The following is a 22,137-nucleotide window of genomic DNA, read 5'->3' as shown; positions in this document are numbered from 1 at the left end:
CACTTAGTATGCTTCTATGATCATTTGCTTCTATCTGTTATTATACCTGATCTCTTCCATTGACAGACTGCTCTATTTTTAAAACCAGATCTAAATCATTTTGATGATTACTGCTTTGTAATATAGTTTAATATCTGGTACTCCTGGCCTCTTTTGTTCTCTCAACATTTGAGTTGAGAAGAAGGAGAGAAATGGCATGATATGGCAGTTGATGAGATACATGTTGGATGAGTGAGAAGAAGTTGTAGATGACACTGAGGTTATAAACCCATGTAAATGGAAGGATCTTGGTTTACTGGACAGTAATAAGGAAATATATAAATTATAGGGATTGGAGGAACAGTGTGAGTTCTATTTGAACATGAAGCTTTAAATGCCTTTGAACAGAAATAGGATAATATAGATCATAGGTTTAAACGAAAGTTCATTTTCTGAGTAGTTCTATAAAACTTTTTTTCCCCATTTTTTAACCAATTAAAACTATGAAAATAGTTAGAAAGTGCCATTTTCCCTTTATACTTTAATTAGTACCTGGTACAAAGTATGAATTGTTACTGTGGATCAGTAACAGATATTTTGCATTTTATGTTCTGAAAATGAAAGTGTATTTAAATCAAAACTTATTCCACTTATTTTGAAATTATTATTTTTATTGCTTTCCTAATTCATTTCTTGTAGTGATTAAGGCAAATAATTTGTAGTATTATGTAAGTAAGTTGGTATATATATATATATATGTGGTTATATATGGTTATATATATAAGTTGGTTATATATATATATATATATGTTGGTTATATATATTATATAAGTAAGTTGGTTATATAAAAAAGAATCTGATTTCCTTAAAGGAAGTTTGCTTACTTACACCCTAAAGTTATGACTTATTCAGGGTCTCATAGCTAGCAAATATCAGAGCTTGGATTCAAACCCATGTCTTTCTGCTTCTTAAATCCAAGCCTCATGGAATAGTGAGTAGAGAATGACAAAGAATTGTGCCCAGTCTCTGATACTGACCAGTTGTGTGACTCTGGCCACACAGTTTCTTCATCTGTAAGATGGGGATAATACCTGTATTACTTCTGTTACAGAGTTGTGAACGTCAACTGGCAGTTCTATTTAAAGCACCTTGCAAACTTTCAAGTACCATTTAAATATCAACTATCATCTTAGATTAAATATGCACCTTTTTTTTCTCCAACACTTGATTTTTTTGGCGGGGGGGTAGGGGTAGGGGGGTCAAGTGCTAATAAGGAATGATGAAAGAGGATTCATTTTAATAGATAGTTGTACAAGGTGTGATGTTTTTGAGTGCACACCAAGAGTACCAGTGACTTAATTACTGAAACATAATGAAGGTCTTCAGTTCTCAGTTCTTTATGCATATTTTGCTAGTGTCAGTAATTTGTTACTGAGAATTGGTGCATTATACTTAAATGTATGTGAACATTACACTAATTGCCAACAAGAAAAGTATTAGTTCTGGATATCTCCAAAATACAAATGGGTTGTGTTTTAAGACTTCATTTTCATCTTTGTTGTTTGAAAATTGAAATACATATTCCTATAGGACTCATGTTTAAAAAGGTGTTCTTAGTACAGTCCAGTAAAGACTAGCCACTACACAATAAATAGCATAGTAGTGAAAAAAAAAACTCTTGTGTATTAGTAATGAGACAAACTTAATAGTGGTTGCAGTATATGTGGTTGGTGCTTAATGAATATTTTTGATGATAAAAGAATCATTTTTAATTAAATTGAGCTATAGATATTTTTTATTTCTCATTTTTAATCGTACCTTATTTATTTATTTGACTTATAACTTTGAATTTTACATGATGCAGCTATATCACTAGCAGTGCTATGACTGCTACTTAAGAATAATTAAGATCTTTTGAGGGGCTTATTGTGGAACAAAGAGCGAAAGATATGGCAGGAATTTTCTGGTGGTAAATGGATGCTTTAAAGGTGAGGGGAGAAGGGGCAGTTAAAGAACCTTGGAAAAGTTTGTGTTAGGTGGTCTCCGTGAACTACGAAAGTGGAGAGACAATAGAGTCTTTCATCATTTTGAATCGGATGAACAAGGTGGTGTTGAATAGATATTAGGTCAGAGAACTCTATCTAGTATAGACGGAATACTTGGCCTGGGACAGTGTGGCTGCTGAGAGAGCAGCTTACTAGAATATAAATAAGTGTGACTTCTTTATATTTTTGTAAGAAATTTAGAAATAATGTTAGAAACATTAGAAATGTTAGAAACACCTCTGTTTTGCTAGAAATGAGATGGGATTAGTGAATTGTACATTTTGTAGTTAAAGAAACACTTTTAAACATTAACCTTCTATTGAAAATGTCACTCCCTTCCCATTTTAGAATCATTGAATTGGAAGGAACCTCAGAGGTAATCTTAATTTTTTAAGACAGTGGTTATTCAGTTATTGCTTCAAGATCCCTCCACAAAATTCTTGTGTCAGTTTACGGCAATCATGTAAACATGACAAAGAGCCAAGTACATTTTTAAAAATCTATATAAAAAAGCCAGTAATTCAAATTATGTTCTATGTTCATATTTTGACATATCAAGTTTTCTTAAGTGGTATACAACCCTATACATATAAAATGTATATACTGGTGCATGTGAGTGTTTTAACCATTCATTCTTCAATTCCTTTCCTTCTTGAACTTTTAAAAAGTTCCTAGATCCCTGTGCTGATTAAGAAATGTGGAAAGTTATCAGCCCTCTCAGAGTCTAAATTCTTGAAGGGACACAAACATAGCTATGTGTAACAATCACCATTGCCTAATATTTGTTTGAGGAAGATGCAAACAAAATGTTACATAAGATTTGAGGAAAAATTACTAGTAGGGAACTTCAACAATGTCTCATTTTAGTGACTTTTGAGTTGGGCTTTAAAGGACATATAGGCATCTCTCTATGAACAGAAACACTGAGGAAGTGACAGAAATGGGGAATAGTGTGAGCCAAGGCATAGAGGTAGGGAAATAAATGCACAAGACATGTTTGGGAAGCAAAGTGTGGTTTAGTTTGGTCTGAACATAGAAGATAAAGGGAAGGGAATAAGGGTAAGATCAAGTTGGTTTTGAATGTCAGTTTTGAAAAAGTTGCAATTTAGTTTTTAGGCAATAGGGAGCCACTGAAGGTTTTCAAAAAGATAATAGTTATAACTGGATTTTACATATAAAAAAGGTTGTTCTTGCAGTAATATGAGCAGTTCTTTGGAAAGGAGGCTATTGTAGTTCAGCTGTGGAGTAACGATACCCTATCTTTAGGTAGTTTATTGAGAACAGTGGAAAGCTCAGATATTAAAGATGCTGGGAAAGTGAGATTGATAGGACTTACTGATAGATAATGTATGACATTAGGAAGAGTTTAAAATAACAACCAAAGTTTGAACAGCAAAATTGGGCAAATGTTGGTGCCACCTATAAAAACAGCCATCAAAAAGAGGGTCTTCAGATAGAAAGATAAAGTTGCATTTCAAATACTTACTTTGAAGTGATGGTGATGTGTCCATATTATCATTGTATACACCTAATCTATCTCTGTGTAGTTGGAGATGTTGGTTTAGATCCTAGAAGAGAATTCAGGACTGGACATATTTCAGTATAATTTTCATAAAGGAAGTACTTTGCAATGGCAGTGAATGAGATTGCCCAGAGAAAGACTGTAGTATAGAGAAAGTAGAGAAAAGGGCTAGAGGTTTACAGACTGTGTTATGGAATGTGAAACCCTATAGGTAGTATAGGGATAACAGTAGGCAATGTTACATTTTTCGAGTGCAGTTCCTACAATAATATGCCTGCATTTTTCAAAGTTAACAAAGATGAAACTGAAATGCTAAGTTTGTTTTGATAATGAAGTGATTACTTAATATTACTTAAAGTACTATAAATGAAGTCATTTTGAATAGGAATATGTAGGATTCCATGTAGGCATGTTTTTTACTTTATTACCATCATTACAAGCTGTAGTAAGTATAGATGAGTTATGTCATAATTTAAAAGCTTGTTGCATTTTTATGTAAAGTGTATAAACTTGAAATGAAACAATCTATTATGTTTCTTAATATCATTCATTTTGGTAAATAGTTTAATAAGAAGATGCAACTTCAAATTTAAAAAAGTTGCAATAACTTTCCAGCATTTATGTATATGCATGTGTATATATACATATATAAATCATTTGTAACTTTCAGTAAAAAAGTCTAAAATGTATTTATCTAAATATTTAATTATCTCATTTTAGAAAGTGAAGTATCACATCATAGTAGATATACATAACCAGTTTGAAAATAAAAATCCTTGAAATAGCTGAAGTTAATACAGGCAAAGACCATAGGGACAGGTAAAGAAGTAGAAATATGGAAACATAAAATAAAAACTTAAGACCAGAAAATTAAATATAGTTTATTTAATACCTATCCCTCATTCTTGGAATGTATTCTCATCTCAACTGTGCTTTTTAGAATTCTTCCTTAGGAAACATTGTCCAAGCTACACATTTTAAGCTGTTCCTATTCCCTCCAGATGCTAGTGGTCTCCTCTGACAAAAATTTTATCTTTCATTCTATTTATTTTGTATATACTTACCTATTACATATTGTCTCCCTTGATAGAATATCAACATGTTGAGAACAGGGACTGGCATGTAACAGTTGATTGATAAATCTTTGTTAATTAATGATTGATTGGATGTATAAAAAATAAGGCATTTCAAACAAGAACAGATGTCATGGATGTCACCGGGGAAATTTATTTTCCAAAGAAGATAGGCTAATAATGTGTGAAGGGTTAGAGATAACAAGTGGACAGTCCAAATTCTCTAATGTCATCCTTGTGATGTCTTGAGAAATCTATAATGGTTGTCATCCTTTACATTAGACCCATTTTCAGAAACTTTTGGATTGATATGGTTTGAGTGGATGACAATCTGCGTTATTGAAGAAAACATTCAAATTGCTGAGATCACAGTCCCAGTCAAGTAAGTAGACAGACTGTGTATGCTTATTAAGAGCCTACTGTGTGCCAGACACTTTGCTAAGTACTAGGGATGCCCTTAAGGAGTTTGCTATCTAATTGGGGAAGACAGTACACAAAAGGAAGCTGAAAAGGAAGAGGCTAAGCACATACTAGCTAGCACAAGGGGGAAGGATGATGATGGTGGTGGTAGCAGTGATGGAGTCAAAACCAAGCTGGGCAGCCGGTGGAAAATGAAAAGGTAGCTGGTAGTTTGAGCCCTTGATAAAGGGAGACTATAGGAGGAGTTTTTTTGTTCTACCTTACAATCAGAGGGACAGAAGCAACTGAGGGTTCTGATGCTGTGTTAGTACCAAACTGAAGCAATTTCAATGATGATGAGTTTCCTGGTAAAGAATTTATAGGGGAATAAGGGGAGAAGGAAATGAGGGACATGATGGTGGTGGTGGCAGCGTCATAGAAAGGAGTAGAGAATCTGGTAGCAAATGAAGAAAAGGCTAAGGTTTTGAGTCCTCTGTAAAAGGGGGCTAGATGAAATTGTAAATGATCTTATAAATATCTGTATAAGTTAGATTATTTTTTCATGATTGAGATTTGTTATAATTTTTTTTAAAAAAACTTAGTTTTTAAAAAATTAAATATAAACCTAAGATCCTTTTACAAATAGTGCATAGGGTTTACAACACACTTGGGGCAGCGTAAAAATGGGAGAATGTTGCTAAATAAAGTGGGGAAATAACTGGCATGAGGGATCAAAAGTGTGATGAGAAGTCATAGAAAACTGAAGTGTTAGAAAAGAAGGAAGCAGAAATGATATCTCTGAAGAAAAAGGAGGAAAGACTTACCTAATTAGAGAATATGATCAATGCTGTCAAATGCACAAATCCAAAAGGATGAGGGCTAAATAAAACCCATGCATCTTGGCAATAAGAGTATCATTCATTTGTGTGAGAATAGTTTCAGTAAAGTATTAGGAGCAGAAGTTCAAGTGGAAGGGGTTGAGGCAAGAGTGGATACTGAGGGAAGTAAAGACATTGAAAGTAGGCAACTTTCTTCAGGAGTTTAACTACAGGAGTGACACTACAGAGAAGGATAAGATGGCATATGGATAGTACAGCTGTCAAGTGAAGATGTTGTTTGTTGTTTAGTTTCCTGGAGATGAGCATAATGGATTGAGTACTGGACTTGAAGCCAGGAAGTCCTGAGTTTAAATATTACTTCAGACACTAGTTCCATGATCTGGGCCAGTCTCTTATGTTTTCTCAGCTTTTTCCTAGGGGGTTGGATTCTATTGCCTCTACAGTCTTTGCATCTTTGAATATGCTGTCCTAAAATCAGAATTCAAATTCTGTCTTTGTGACTATAGGTAGATCCCTTAGTGTATTTGAGCTTTAGTTTCCTCATTTATAAAATTGTATAATAATGCCCATTGAGCGGTCTATCCTATGAGGTTGTTGTGAGGTGTATATAAGGTGTTTTGAGAACTTTAGAGTATTGTGTAAATGGTTTTTATAGTTAATGTTGTGATTATTGAAGGCAGCCTGACCTAATGGATAGAGGGTGCAGGAAGGCAGATATAGTTCTCTGGCATATACTGATTATGTGATTCTGGGCTAGTCATTTTAAGTCTCAGCACCTCGGGCAATTCCAGGACTATGAATTGTAGAAGGAATGTTGATCTTCATTGGTAGAAAGAATTTTCTCATTGGGAGTTTAGTTTACTAACATGAATAAAATTGCAGGTCCTAACCAAAAATCTCCTTGGCCCTCTTCTCTTCCATGAAATGGAGCCAGTTGCAAGTTGAAAATACATGAGAGGGTGGGGTTGTCTACCACATCAAGGTAGAAGGTAAATTCTCCAGTTTTTCTCAGTGGCACCAACATCCTCCAAGTAATCCAGGTTTACTACCCTCAGGATAATTCTGGTTTCCTTTTTCACCCCCATATCTAACCATTTATCAAACGTTCTCATTTCTACTTTGAACACTCTCTGTCATCAGTTCATTTCTTTCCATTAACACAACAACAACCCTACTTCTGTCCCTTAAAACTTTAATCTAGAATATTGCAGTAGCCTGGTTACCCTGTCTCTGATCTCTGTTCAGTCCATCCTCCAAAGACCTGCCAGCATGGTTTTCCTAAAGCATAGGTTGGTTTGTATCCCCAATACTTAGCACAGTGCATGACACATAGCAAGTATTAATAAGAGTTTGCTGATTTCCTTTTAGAATGTAAACATTTTCATCCTTGTTTAGTCCCATGTGTTTGCTTGCTCATTTTTACCTTTTTATGTTTCTTTTGACTCCTGTGTTTGTATTTCAAACTTCCTATTCTTTTTTGATCTTTCAATCAGGAATGCTTGGACATAGTCTTTATTTATTAAAGATTTATTTTATGTACAGTTTCACTCTAAGTTTATTCTCATTTTTTTTTTGAGTAAGTTATTCTTGGTTGTAAGCCTATGTAGTAATTTGCCTTTTCAAATATCATATTTCCCAGCTTTCCACTTCTATATTGTGAAACCTGCTAATAAATTTTGTATTTCTGACTGTGGCTCCTTGGTGCTTGAATTCCTTTTTTTTGGCTGCATGTAGTATTTTTTTTTTTTTTGAACCTGGAAGCTTTGAATCTTGAAATATGATTTTGGAGCTCTTTTTTTCAGGTGATCCAGTTATCCTTAAAGTATCTCTCCTTGATCTGTTCTCTAGGTCAGTTGCTTTTTATTTGGGATATCTTAGATTTTCTTCCATATTTTTTTTCCAATTTTTAGACATTTTTATTTTTGTTCTCTCATGGAGTCATTAACATCTCTTTTGTCTATTCTAATTTTCATGTACTCCATTTTCCTGAGTAAAATTTTATACCTCTTACTGTAAGGTATTCTTTTTTCCAAATCTGATTTTTTTCTAAATTCCAAAGTATATTCTCTTTCCTTCCCCTTTTCCCTTCCTTCCCTTCCCCATGCTCCCCGATTTTGCCTGCACGTAATTCATAGCCATTCTTTTCCTTTGGGTTTGTTTCTTAGGGTTCCTTTTCAACATAATTGCTGTTTTTGGTCCAGTTCTTATTTCTTTCTCGGTTTTGGAATTTGTATTAGGGCCTGGCAATGAGCGCTTTGGGAAAGAATGTCTGGGACATGCTTGGGTTCTGCTGCTTTTTTCTCTACTCTTAAGGCTGCTCACTCCCTTCCTGATCTGAGCTTGCCCTTGGTTGGAGATTGTGTAGATTGCTGGTAGCCCTAGGTTAATGCTGCAGAAGCAGCTAGATAGAACTGGACCTGGAGCCAGGAAGACCTCAGTTTAAATGGGGCCCCAGACTCTCAGTAGTTATTCAGCCCTGGGCAAATCACCTAACCTCTATCTACCTTAGTTCTCTCAGTGGTAAAATGGAAATAGTAATAGCACCTAACTCCCAGAGTTGTTGTGAGGATTAAATGAGATAATATTTGCACAGTGTTTAGGGCAGTGCCTGGCACATAGTAGTCACTTCAATGTTCATTGCCTTCCTAACATGTCTGTTTCCACTCATCTCCCCTTCCTATGGATTACAGAGCCCTTTGTTTTGAGACCACTGTCCTAATTATTCCTCTGCAGGCTTCATTTGACTTGGGGACTAGATATGAGATCCCATTCTAGTCTTGGGGTCAGAGTCGCACAGCTACTATATTGGTTGCTTTCATAAGATTTTGTACCTCTTGTGCTAAACTATTAATTGTCCTTCCAGATCTTTTTTCTATGGCTCTCAAGTTATTTTCCAGTTCTTATTTCTAGTTCTTTCATTTAGATTCTCATTTTTTTTAAATTCTTGCTCTATTTCTTACAGAAATTCTTGTTGAACTGTGTCCAAGCTGTGGGTTTTTGTTTTAGTTTTTTGAGGCTTTGCTTGTAAATGTTTTGGAGTTGTTTTCTTCTTTAGCTTTGTCTCTTGGGCATCCCTGTCACCATAATAGCTTTTATGTTTACTTATTTATTCAGTGTTCCTGAATTAAGACTTTGTATTAGGACCAGGCTCTGAGTATTCTAGGAGAAATGGCTTGCTTTGTATTCCTTGTGCACTGCTTTGGCTTTTTCAGATTATTGAGTGCTGTGTTCTTGAAGGATCTTGGGTATCTTAGTCTGGGAATCTATCAGCTTTCAGTGCATCCACATCTACTTGATCCAAGATGAAGTCTAATTGCTATCCTCCTGACCTGAGTTTGGGTCTGGGCACCATCTATGGGCTTGCTCCAGTAGACTGTTGCTGACCCTAGCTGTTGCCCCCTAGCATAAAAGTTATACAGTCAGTGAGAGAACTGTTGCTCTGCTCTCCCCTCCGTTTTTCCCCCATTCTGTGCTCTCTGCCTTGGCTATTCATCTGCAAGTTATTCAGAGTCAGAGTGACACAGATGCTGTTCCCTTCTGTTTCTTCTCCTTTCCAGTTCACAGTCCTCAGGCCCCATTATTACTCTTTGCCCTGTCCTCTCACCTCCAGGCTCAGGCTTCCTCCTCATTCTACACTGGATCTCCAATCCAGTTCTAAAGTAAAAGCAACAGAACTGTTAGTTACTTGGCTTATATTCCTATTCCCACCACTGCCTCTGATTGCTCCATGCTGGATTCTAGAACACTTTTTGCCGTAGAGCACTGTTCAGTATTCGTTGGCTGCAGTGTTTTTTGAGGCTTGACTGGATCCCCAGACCTCTGTCTGTCTCCCAATGATAAACTAATCTGAAAAAATAATTCAGTGTATAACTTTTTTCCTTGACTATGCAGATAAAAACTTAGTCTGGTGCTTTTTCTAGGCCTTTGTTGGAGTTGTCAAGTCCTAGGAAAGAGGAGCCAGACAGACCATCCTGTTTGCTTCTGCTCTGCCATCTTGTCTGGTCTCCTTCTCTCTATTCCTCACACATTCTCCTCCCTTGTCCCTGAGCCTTTGGAATGACTGCTCCCAGGCCAGAATGCATCCCCCTTTCCAGACTTGGTATCATTTGTTTCCATCAAGAATAAAATGAAGTACCAGGCTCTAAGAAAAGCTTCTGATCTTCCCTCAGTGTCTTATGCCCTTTTACTTACTTTCCCACCCCCATAAAATTCTTTTATGTGTACTTTGTATGTGTGTCTATACCTATATATGTATACATTATTTTCCTTGGTAAGCTGTAAGCTCCTGGAAGGCATGGGCACTTTTATTTATGTCTCTGTCCCCAAGTCCCTGTAACAGTGCCTTGAACATAAGGGGCACTTGACAAATGCTTATTAACTGGATTTTAGATCAAGGCACAGGTTGAAAAATTAGCCTTTGTAAATGAATTACAGATACCTCTTCTTCTATGACCAGAGGGAAGGAGGAAGGAGTGGATAATGATATAGTACTGGAAGTTTGGGAGAACAGGGAGAGAGGAAAGCAAAGGCCATCATTTTAAAGATTATTTTACTTTGGTAAAAAGTTGTAGGTACTCCTGTTCTGTAAGCTTATACCACCTGCTTCATAGAGTTGTGAGGCAAGTAGTTTGCAAATCTTAAGGATCCATTCATAAATTTATTGATAGAATAGTTATAGTAGATATTGTCAGAGGGTCAGTAATGGTAGAGGAACTGAACAAGGATAGAAACAGAGATGAGGTTATCTGTCATACTTTGGCAGCGGGAGTGGGACTGAGATGAGATATCTTGGTTTTTCATAACTTTTCTAGTTAATGCTTTGTACTTTATTAGATGGTGGGATTTACCTAGGGATAATTATTCTAAGATTGACAGTAGAGGAAAAAGGTGAGTGAGACAAGAGATTGTCAAGTAACATATAGTAGTTGAAATCGGTGGGAGTCAAGCCTGGATGAGGAGGTAACATCCTATAAAAGTCCCCCATGATTGTGCAAGGTCACCCTGTGGCAGTTCTGCTCCTTCCTTCCAACAACACCCCTTCCTTCCCCCCACGGTGGGATTTGTACTTTTCTTCTCTCTCTCCAAGCTCTCCCCTCTCTCTCTAGGCCTTATAATTACTGCTTCGTCACTTAGACCTGTACATACACTGAATGGTTGTCCTCTGTGTTTGAAATAACACAGCCATCTGGACCCAGGTTCCTGTTTTCAGTCCACTTCTGTTCTTTACCATATTGAGACAGTTTTCTAATCACTGAAGTCAGTAGCATTCCTAAGGCTACTTTTTATTGTCCAAGGTATGACCAAACACACCATGTAATTGAAGTTAAGGGGTTGTTTGAGTTGAGGAAGCTGAAGAAGTGAGTGTTAAGATTGATAGAGGGATCATAAAAATTAATATTAAAGGCCCCAAGAGATCTGATGGATGAAGTGAAGAGGAACACTAAGATCCAGATACCAAATACACTGAGAAAGGTAGTAGAGGTGACTGGGAAAAAGGCTAAGGAAGAGAAATAGAAATAGCGGTGGTAGAAATAGATTGCTTGAATGAAGCAAGAGCAAAGCTTATTGAGGGGTGGTTTTAGAATTTTTCCAAGTGATAAGGAGGAGCAGAGTGACCATCTCTCTTCCTGGTTGTAATGAGTAGGGGAAGGAGACTAGTCTCCTGTGTAGATGTTTGCATGGAGTGTGATACTGTCAGGTTAGATCCAGATTTAGGTTAAAAGTAAGAGAATGGAAAGAAAAGTCAAAAAAATCATGTAAGGAGATTTGTTGAGAAGGAAGGAGTGAGGAATTCAAAGGTCACTGAAAAAAGGGCAATCATAGTTGGACTGATCCTAGAGAAGAACTGAAGTGATTAGAATAAAGACAAAGAATTTAGAGGAGGTAATATAGGCATTTGCAATCAAGGCTATGAGGTAGAATTTGAATTCCATACATTGGGACCTCAGTTGGTCTGGGACACTTACTCTGAAAAACATAGATGATAGGGAAGTTCTAGCAGTAGAATTGAAATCTTTTCATTCTTTTATTGCTTACTGAGTGAAATATTTCAAAAATGGGTGATTTTGTTTAAAATGGACAATTTATCAAATGCTTCTTAGAGCCCCAAAGGGTTAATATCCCTCTAAAATGAAGATTTAATTTTGCATTTTTCAAGAATTTATGAGCACTTTTATTTCTCCCATCCCTCCCTCTCCCAACAAACTTCCTCATTTCTGTGTAAGGGAACTGGAAAGGGGGGAGTGGGGGGGGAGGTTGGTCCTTTTCCTTCGCCCTCCCCCCAGTTGATATATTCATAAAAATTAAGAGACTCATAGCAGGAAACCTGCTATTAATATGCTATTGACCTAAATAGGTCTGGTATGCCATCATCCCTTATGGAAGTATGAAGGAATTATATGATTAAATTGGGAGGGAAAAGATTGACCATACCCCTGGAAGCCTTAAAAAATATTAAGCTGGGATAGCCTCCCATAATCAGAAAGTTCAAGAGTTGGAGGCTTGGCATAGAGAATAACTTTGTGAACTGTCCCTTGCCTTTATAAGATGACAGTGATTGATAGATAAGAGATTTTCCTTCTTCCTCCACTCCCATTGCTATGGAGCCTAGTATTAGCACTCATCATTACCTGGCAGCAGTTCCTTAGGTTAAGAGAAATTGAGGCACATCCCACAGGGAGCAGACCCATCCTATATAGTGACATTGGTATAGAGAAGAGTCATATTCCAGTTAAGAAGCACCTTTAGGGATGAAGGCCATCTCTACCTCATCCTCTGACAGCAGTAAAGAAAGGTGACTGGATTTAAGAGATACTTAACCTAAGCAGGCACAGTCAGAGCTGTGGAGAAGAGTCTGGCAGGGCAGACTCCCCAGAAAAGAAGTGTGGTTGCTCCAACAGAAGAAAAAAGGTATTAGGGCCCTGCAACCTGGACATGCCCTCACTGCCATTGTCCTTTAAGTTTGTGCCTGCTATTTCCATAGGCATTGTTTGCATTTGTGGGCCCATGGGCCCCAGGTTAATAAAAGAAATGGTTTGTTAATATTATTTTATTATGCCATCTTAATAAATGCCTTTGCTTGGTGTTAATTTTACATACTGACTTACTATTAAAACTAAGCACACTGGTAAGGGCTTATGAGCTATGGATCCACAGTTTACCCCAGAATCTGGGAGTAATTGTTCTCTCATGAATCTAATCTGAAACGCTTTGATAGTCCAGAGGAAGAAAATACTAGACTTAATTAGTCACTCAGTAAGTTTTATTGATTTATTCTGCACCTACTCTGTGCAAGGTATTGTGTTAAGTACTAGGGATACAGACACAAAATAGGAAATCAACCTTCTACGAAAAAAAGCATGGGAGAGGCATGGTATGAGCTTCAGCAAGGACACTTATGGAGCAGTGCTTGAGCTGAGTTTTGAAAGAAACCAGGGATTCGCAGAGGTGGAGATGAAAAGGAGGTTAATGCTGTTACCATCGTCAACCTGTTGAAAGGCATGAAGGTGAGGAATGATATTTCCATTTTAGGAGGCCTTGTATGCCTGGCTTAACTTGACTACAGGATTACCTCAGAAATATTATGGGTTCAGTTCCAGACCACTGTAATAGAGCAGATATCATAATAAAGTAAATGACTCAAATTTTTTGGTTTCTTAATGCATATAAACTTAGTGCATATTACACTGTACTGTAGCTTCTTAATTGTATAATGCTGTTGTGGCTTGAAAAAAAAACCTTATGTACATACCTTAATTTAAAAATACTTTATTGCTAAAAAAATGCCAACCATCATTTGAACCCTCAGCAGCAAAGGGTCATCTCTCAGTGTTGATGATGGCTACTGATTGTTCAGTATGGTAGCTCCTGAAGGATGGGGTGGCTGTGGCAATTTCTTCAAATAAGACAACAATGAAGTTTGTGGCATCTATTGACCCCTCCTTTCACTTGAACTCTTAGAGGACATTGTTGAGTTATTAATCAACCTATTTTCAATAGTGTTGTGTCTGAGGAAATAGAGGCCAGTGGATGGAGCAGTCAGAACACACACATTGTATTAAATGGGCATGGTCCATGGCACTCCAAAACAATTAAAATAGTAACATCAAAGATCACTGATCACAGATTACCATTATAGATATAATAATGAAAAAGTTTGAAATACTGTGAGAATTACCAAAATATGATAGAGACACAATGTGAGCATATGCTATTGAACAAATGGCGCCGACAGACTTGCTTGACATGAGGTTGCCATGAACCTTCAGTTTGTGAAAAACACAGTATCTGCAAAGTGCAATAAAGCACAGTAAAACAAAGTGTGCCTGTACCCTAGAGTGCAAAAAGAGTAATAATGAGCAATAGGTCTCCCAAGGTTGGCCAGGACAAGTTATGAAGAGCCTTATGTACCATGGATCTTTCCTAAATCAAACAGAAAGCCCCCAGAAGTTCTTGTGTAGGGGACTGATATGCAGACTTGTTCTGTAATAATATCACTTTGACAGCTGTGTGGAAGATGGATTGGAGAGCAGAGAAGCAGGAAGAACAATTAGAAAACTATTGTAATAGTACTGGTGAGATATGATATAGTCTTGAATTAGGGTGGTGGGTGAGTGGGAGAAAGATACTAGAGACATTCTAGAAGTAAAATTAACAAGACTTGACAGTTTTGGAGGGGACAGGGAAGGAAGGGAGGATGACAAAAAGTTGAGAATACCCCCACAATGCCTGGAAGTATGGTGCCCTTCACAGAAAAAGGAAGTTGGGCTAATAGGAACATTTGGGGAAATGGGGAGGTGGGTTATAGAAGATGAATTCTGTATTGGACCTGAATTTTTAGAGAATTGCTATTTATATCATGCCTTAAGGAAGTTGGGCTAATAGGAACATTTGGGGAAATGGGGAGGTGGGTTATGGAAGATGAATTCTGTATTGGACCTGAATTTTTAGAGAATTGCTATTTATATCATGTCTTAAGGGTTACTGACAGGAGCATGCTATAGTGCACAGAGAGCTAACCTCAAACCCAGGAAGATCTAGGGTCAGGTAGTGCTTATTACAAGTACTGACTTTGTGACCCTATGCAACCCATCTAATCTCTCAGTTGTCTTGCCCAGTAGTGTTCAACTCAGATAGAAACAGGGCAACTAACCTGTACGTAAGGATCTATGATCAGTATATTGACTTAGAAAACCACATACCAACATTGTCTTCTATTGTATTTTTATTTATTTTGTTAACTATCTCCCAGTTCCATTTGAATCTGATGCAGCTGCACTCTGGACTGTTGCTAGCTGCATTGGGGTGAAGTGTTTGACACCCCTGCTCTAGACATCTCTAAGACTTTTAAGTTACAAAGAAGATGTCAGTCTACATTAGTATATGAATATATATATTCTCACTTGTGAGTTCCACAGACCAATGAAATACAGATTTAGACCCTATCCTCATCCCATTAAGGTCTACAAAGTACTTTACATATATCATTTTTTTATCCTCAAAATAACCCGTTTACAGTAGTAACTACTATCCTCTCTTACAGATAAGGAAATTGAGGCTCAAATAGGTAAAAATGATTTGCTTGCCCATGGTCACACAAGTCATAAGTGTTAGAGGTAGGATTCAAGCCGAGGGCTTTACTGATTTTGATTAGGCCAAGTCAGGGAGGAACTCGAAAATGTTGATTAAATCAAGTTTGAAATTTTCTGAATGTTATTTCATGGAACTCTATTATTCATTAGCACAGATGATCAGTAATTGACTGTATTTAACAATTTTATCAGTTGGATTCATGCCATTATTAATAATAACAATGCTTGACATTATTCTGCATAACCATATTAATTAGTAAATGTTATTCTTCTGAATTATCTATTAAGCGATTTTAAAAATTGAGGAAATATTATTAATAGTTTTTTTCTTCAGCGTGAACATTCAGCATTATTATTAAAGCCATTAAGGTGGTTGTCTTAGTAGGAGGAAAAGCAGTTAGACGCAAGAGAGATTGTCATGGAAGTTTAGAAATGTCAAGGTTTGGCAACTTATTGGGTATGTGGGATGAGAGAGGATGAGGAGTCAAGGAGAATCAGGAGTTACGGAGAGTGCCACAGTAGCAAACATGAGAGTAGAAGAATGGTAGTGCTTTTGACAGAACTGGGAAAGAGTTTAGATGAAGGTAAAGTTTAGGGTTAGGCAGCTAGGTGGTTTAGTGGATACAGAACTGGTCCTGGAGAAGGGAAGACCTCAGTTCAAATCTGATCTCAGACACTTAGTAGCTGTGATCCTTGGCAAGTCATTTAACTTAATTTGCCTTAATCCACTGCAGATGGAAATGGCAAACCATGTCAGTATCTTTGCCAAGAAAACTCCATGGACAGTATTAGCGTGCTCTGGTGCACGGAGTCACAAAGAGTCAGACGTGACTGAATTACTGAACAGCCCCAACAGAATTTAGGGTAACAGATACCAAGTTCAGTTTTGGACATGTTGAGTTTTAAGATATCTCTAGAACACGCAGTTTCAGACATCCAATAAGCTATTGGTTGGTGAGTTCAGGGAAGAGAATAGAACTGGGTAAATATATCAAGGGGTCATTTACATATACAGAATAATTAAATCTACCAATACTGATAAAGTTACCATGAAAGAGAATAAAAAAAGAGAAGAGGGCCTAGGGGTACATCTATGGTTGGCAAATGGTATAGATGGTGAGCTAGAAAAAAGACTGAAAACTGCTATTCAGGCAAACAGGTGAACCAGAAGAGAACATCATAAAAACTGAAAGAGGAGAGTATCAAGTGGAGGTGGCAAACAGCATTAAGTGCAGAAGTGAGAGGTGTCAAAAAGGATTCAGACTGAGAAAAGACCATAAATTGAAGACCATAAATTTGGTAGTTAGGAGAAACAAAACCCTTCTCACAGAGATGCATATTCAGTCAAAAAATTCCCAAATTGTCCAGGCCTAAGAATGTAGATCTCATTCTTGATATTGATTCCACTACCTCTGTGTAAAGAGGATCGGTCCTCTGGAATTGTGGTTGGTCATTGCATTGATTAGAGTTGTCAAGTCTTTCAGAATTCTTTCTCTTCACAGTATCATTATTATATAATTTTTTCTTCTTATTCTTCACTCATTTCACTCAGCATCAATTCCCACAAGCCTTCCAAGGGTTCACTGAAGCTCCTTTTCCTCACAGCACAGTAGTATTCCATTATATTAATTTTTTATAACTGATTCAGCCATTCTACAGTTGATGGACACATTCTTAATTTCCAGATCTTTGCCACTCTAAAGAGGAGTCACTATAAATACGTTTGTACGTATAAGTGCTTTTCCTCCAGGTTACACAGTAGGTAGAGAGTACTGGACCTGGATTCAGGAAGACCCAAGTTCAAATGTGACTTCAGACACTTACTAGCTATATGACCCTGGAAAAGTCATTTAACCTCTGTTTGCCTCAGTTTCCTCATCTGTAAAATGGGGGTAATAATAACACCTATCTCTCAGGATTGTTGTGAGAATCAAATCAAATAACTGTAAAACATTTAGCATAGTGCCTGGCATGTAGTAAACACTACATAAATGTTAGCTATAATTATTATTATCATCACCATCATCAGTATAAACATAGTAGCAATACTAGGTCAGAGGATATGCAAAGTTTACTAACGTTAGGGAGCATTGTTCCAAATTGCTTTCCAGAATGTCTAATGCAACTCACAGTTCCACCCAATAGTGTATTTATGTGCCTGTTTTCCCACAGTCCCTCCAATATTCATTATTTTACTATTTTATCATCTTTGATATGTTGTGAAGAGGAATCTCAAAGTTCCTTTAATTAGCATTTCCCTAATTAGTGATTTTGGAGCATTTTTTCCACAACTTAGTTTCCTTTGAGAACTGCCTGAAATCCTGTGACTATTTACCAATTGAGGAAATTGGTAACTTGGCTGTTTCTTTTGAGTGAAGTGTTTGGATGTATGATTGCAAGGGTTTTAGGACTGGTTATAAAGAAGAGGAAGTAGAGGCAACTAGCAGAGGTGTAGCTTTTTGTAGTAATTTTGCTGTGAAAGGGAAGAGAGATAATGGAAGATGGGTTGAGGAGGTAGGAGGGTATAGTGAAAGGATTTTAAAGGATATGGAAGACTTGTCTGTGTTTGGAGGCGAGAGGTTGAAGGTTTGAGAGGAGAGGACAATTGTGGATGCAGTCTGCTTGAGAAAGATGGGAGGGAATGGGATCGAGTGTCCCCTCCTTGTCAAGTACTGAGGGGGAAAGGAGGAGAGAGTTAAGAAATGGCAAAAGGGCTTGACTTGAAGAGAATAGGAGAATTAGAGAGCTGCCCTAGGAGAAGAGAAATCTCATAGCAGAATCAGTTTTCTCATTACAAATAGAGACAAGGTCCTACGCTGAGAATGGAATTTAAAGGGGAGGGATGTGTGTGTGTGTGTGTGTGTGTGTGTGTGTGTGTGTGTGTGTGTTTGTCCTTCGTTGCCGAAGAAGACCATGCTATCTGAGAAATAATGACATGACTTGCACTTGACTTTGTTTTGAGTGAGGGAGGGCTGTGCAGGTCACCAGCCTCACTTCTCCTCCAAAGCGATCTGAATCCAGTGACCAGATATTCATCAGGATGACTAGAGATGACCCAGGATGAGGCAATTGGGGTTAAGTGACTGGCCCAAGGTCACACAGCTAGTGAGTGTCAAGTGTCTGAGATGACATTTGAACTCAGATCCTCCTGACTCCTGCACTGGTGCTCTATCCTTTGTACCACCTAGCTTTCAAAGGGGAGGGATTTAAAGAAGAGGTAAAAGAGACTTGAAAAGCGTTTGGAATAGCTTTTCTGGGAATTGAGATAGGAAATCCGGGAGGAACAAAACAATTGCCTTGCTGCCATGAGGACACACTTGAGGGTAGATAAAACAAATTTGTAGTGGACCCAGTTAGCAAGATTTTACTACTTCCTCCAGTTAGTTTCAGCACATAAGAGGAGGCAGTGGCAGATGGCCAGCATAATTCAGATCAAACGTTTGACCAGCAAAGCACTGGGATATGATAGGGGGACCAGAGAATCCAGAGCTGAGGACCACTTAGATTAGAAATTGCTATTGGGTTAAGAATAGTGATACCCTTGAGGGCAGGGACACCATTTTTTTCCCTTTCTTTGTGTCCCAAAAGCTTAATACAGTAACTGCTACTTACATTATGCTGGTTGGTTGACTGAATATTTTATTGACAGTTTTTGTCTTTGCCTTTGGTGAATATAGTATATAATGCAGAAACACAGAAGATATATTTCCATTCATTGCAAATATGTTAGTTGTAGTTATCCTTTCAGGAAAAGAAAAGGGAATGGAATGCAGTATAAGTGTAATGCTTCTCATTTAGGAGAATTCAGAATTTAAGTTTGAATTGTTTCTTGTTCTTTGCAACGTGAGTTATAAAATAATTTTGAATTAGTCATTTATTGTAACATTTTCTATTTTGCTAAATGCTTCAGATTCTTTATTCCTTAAAATAGTGCTGTGAGAGGGGAACCATATAAATATCCCTGTTCATTCCAATAAAGAAACTGAGGCATAAAGAAAAGTTCAGGGCATTATAAAGGGTGGCACAGTGAGTCAGAGAAAAGGCTAAAATTAGAATCCGGAATACTCTGGGTGCCAGTACATTGAGCCAAGCTCTCTCCAACCCCTAAAATGGATTGAAACAGCCAGCCTGCAAGATAGCAGAATAATATTTGTAGATATTTTATCATGTCCCTCCAAAAATTCATCTGAATATGATGGAGAAAAATAAGTTTCTCAGTTCAATGTTTTATGTGGTTTGGCATTTACTCACCCAGCTGATTTAATGAAGATATATGGTTTCAAATGGCATTAAGACTAATGAATTGCACTGTCCATCTAGATATTTATGTCTAGGGTAGAGCACCTTATCTGCTTTGTCACTCAAATGACAGTTTTCTTTTGTATTGACTTCTCATTAACTTTAAAATGATAGGTTTAACACCCAGTCTAGTCTACTCTTGAAAAAAAGGCTGTCAGCTTTTTCTGTTGTTTTAAACTTTGCCTCCTACTATGAGTGGGAAATCTAGTACTAACACTAGCGTTAAATTTTCAAAATTATGTTCTGTATTACTGTAGTTATTGTTTAGTATTATTGGGAGTAAATATTTTTCATTTAGTGAAAAGTTTGACAGTAGACTATTCTGTGTTAAATGATTTGTTTGAACACATATGCAGTTCTCTATTTTTAGTTTTGTTGAGACACTTCTGAATTATTTCAGATTAAATTACATGTGCACACAGGTATACTACAAATTAAATTTAATAAGATACATTTTAAAATGCATTGTAATAAAGTGTTGTTTTTCTTAAAATAGATTCCAATAAAGTAAATGTATTTTTAAAATCCTATAGTAAAAAAATAAATCTTAATCCTTTGATCTACATTTTAAGTTTTATGGATTTTTTACTGAATATTGTATTAGTCTCTCCTTTAAAGCTTGTTATTTTTATGGAAAAAAGAAGGCTTTCCCACATTTTCTGGAATAGTTCCCTCTGCCCCTGAGAATGGTCTAGCTAGCACAGAAGTCATCTTTTTTGTCTTAAGGTGGCTGAGAGAAGAAGCCAGCCATGATTAGACTATTCTCTGGTAGCTAAAGATAGTTTCAGGGGAATCATTGAAGAGTTTATAGTGGTTGAATCATTATAGCTTTGCTTTCCTAGCTACTTCTCACACACTAGGGTGCATACCCTTCCTTGTTACCTACAAGTATTGATTCTATTTTCCTCCATATCTGAAGACAGTGTGAGTACTCAAATAAGTAGATTTAATTTTGGTCACAAAGGACTTTTGTTAGTGGTACAGAAAAATATTCCCTAGTTTTAAACTTCTACTGATATACAACTTAGAATGAAGATAGAGAATAAGTATAAAGAATTAGGAGAAATTTGAGAAATGAGTTAAAGGAAAAAAATACAGCTTTTAGAACAGTGTACATAGGAAGTAAAAAAGTATGAAACAAAATTATGCCTAATGATGCTAAGTACATTAGCTTTGTTAGCTCAAGGTCGCATGGAAGAGAGATTAGTATTACTTTTTCCCTATTTATCAGACCCTTCAAACACAGAACATATAATTCTATTTAAATGATAGCACTATAACAACAGAATTTTAGAGAATGTTATAGTTAAGTAAGGAGCAATTTTTTTTTAGTGTGAGTGGAAACATAATTGTTATTTAAATAAATAAGGAGATTATTTATTTATTTATTTTGCATTGGTAGATGTTTACTTTCCAAAGTGCCTATTTTTAGATACAGGCAGAATCACAGATCATATACAGGTGAGTGAACCACTGCCACCAACTTGCCTATTATGGTTGTCCTAATGGCAAAGTACAGAGAGAACTGGGGACTGGGGAAAGCAGAATGGCTTCTGTACTCTGATTTTTAACCTTTGGAAGGAAATGTGTGTTTTAAGAAATAAACATTTGCAGAGGACAACAGGGTATACTTTCATCCCATCATAAAGAACAAAGCCACCCAATGTCACCAGTGGTTGTTCAAGGCCTTGGCTTTTCCTTGCTTGAGTGGTGAGGTATACTTCCCTTCTTTTATTAGCTTCTCCTTCTGCTTCATGACTTGTTCCCAAGCGCTGTGTTGTTTTCCACCTATTTTCTCTCTTGGCTCAAGTCGTACCAGTTCCATGGGCACACTCAATGAATTCTTTCTCAAAAGCATGGCTTCAGGCTGGTATTTTGTAGGGTTGTTCAGCACTCATAATTGTCATCCATTTGTCAATACGAGGCCCAGTCAGTTCTGAAAATCAAAGAATGGCATGGCTACAGCCTAGTCCAAATGTCGCATCCTTTTCCTTCACCACCAGTCTCTGTCGTCCTGAGTAAGGAGATAATTTAGACTGTTATAAAAGATAGTATTTTTGAAAATCAAGAAATAAGTAAGATAAACTTATGACTAAAAAGTGTTAAGATGTGGAAAATCATCAGTAAAGCCAAGGAAATGAAGATATTTAAAAGTCCTTAGAATATTTTTAATGTATTTTGATGTTTTTCAACATTCAATATTTGATTTTGTTTTTGTGCTTATTTTTCCTAGTGTTGTAACTCCTGACTCTTTCATCTTCCTCATGCACCCTGTTCCTCAGTAAAACCTTTCTTTTTAACAGGCATAATAAAAAAAAAAAAAATAAGCACATTTAATATGTCTGAAAATGTATACTTCATCCCATACCTTTAGTTCCATACTTTTCTACA

At 36.8% G+C, this 22,137-nt stretch overlaps 1 protein-coding gene and 1 pseudogene across 3 annotated transcripts in view; one reads left to right on the top strand and one right to left on the bottom strand.

Moving 5' to 3' along the window:
* MBD5 (methyl-CpG binding domain protein 5) overlaps positions 1-22,137 on the top strand; it is a 438,611-nt gene that overhangs the window by 19,258 nt on the left and 397,216 nt on the right. The window lies entirely within an intron of this gene.
* Positions 21,427-21,703, bottom strand: LOC140506214 (NADH dehydrogenase [ubiquinone] iron-sulfur protein 5 pseudogene; annotated as a pseudogene).

Source organism: Notamacropus eugenii, chromosome 5 (genome assembly GCF_028372415.1).
Source record: "Notamacropus eugenii isolate mMacEug1 chromosome 5, mMacEug1.pri_v2, whole genome shotgun sequence".
NCBI classification, from domain to species: domain Eukaryota; kingdom Metazoa; phylum Chordata; class Mammalia; order Diprotodontia; family Macropodidae; genus Notamacropus; species Notamacropus eugenii.
This window is presented reverse-complemented; position numbering and strand designations above follow the sequence as displayed.